Source organism: Octodon degus, unplaced genomic scaffold, assembly GCF_000260255.1.
Source record: "Octodon degus isolate 3935 unplaced genomic scaffold, OctDeg1.0 scaffold00087, whole genome shotgun sequence".
NCBI classification, from domain to species: Eukaryota; Metazoa; Chordata; class Mammalia; order Rodentia; family Octodontidae; genus Octodon; species Octodon degus.
The window spans coordinates 8,642,335-8,643,247 of record NW_004524663.1 but is presented as its reverse complement, the minus strand read 5'-3'; positions in this window follow the sequence as shown (position 1 = coordinate 8,643,247).

The following is a 913-nucleotide window of genomic DNA, read 5'->3' as shown; positions in this document are numbered from 1 at the left end:
AAATTATACCACAGAGCTACTATGATGAACTCAGCATGATGCTGACAGAAAACAGACCTGAGAATCAGTGGAATAGCTTAAAAGATGCAGAAACAACTACAAACATGCTCAGCCATCTTATCGTTGACTAAGGGGCCAAATACGTTCACTGGAAGAAAGGTAGCCTCTTTAATAGATAGTGTAATAAAAACTAGCTTTCCCCATACTGAAGTCTAAAACTATACCCATATCTATCACCACACAGTAAATTAAAGTCAAAATGGATCAAAGATCTAAGTATTAAAACAGCCCAGCACCAAGGGACTGTGGACAAAGCCAAACAGACATCTCACTCTTAATAAATTGGAAAGGTAGGATCTTGGGACAGACATAAACTGAGAACCTCTTATATACAGAAGACATCGATGAAGAGCAGATATTTCCTAGGGAGATCTTGATGTGAGTTGTAAAGCTACCTTCTACAAAATCTTATAATAATCAACACAGAAAACAAAATTTAAAAAATTTAAGTAGAAAATGACAAGATGCAGAAGCAAAATAGACCTCCAGCCAACCCAGAAAAAGTGCAAGAGACAATGAGCTAGAGGAAAATGGAAGACACACACCTGAAATTTCTGAAATGATAGCAACCAAAGTAAAGAAATCCATGAGAATATCAAAGAAATCAAATCAGAATCAATTTCTCAGATTTAAAACAAAGAAATGATGACCATAGTAAAGGAAGTGCTAAATAAATCTAAAGTAGACATAGATCTAAAAAAATAGAGGAGCATAGAAAATGATGGGAAGCATGAATGCCTAATATGGCAAAGAAATAGAATGCATGAAATAGAGTCAGACAGATATTTAGGAAAATAAAACTTTCATTGAAATCCTGCAAAACTTTTATTTTATTTTACTTATTTATTTATTT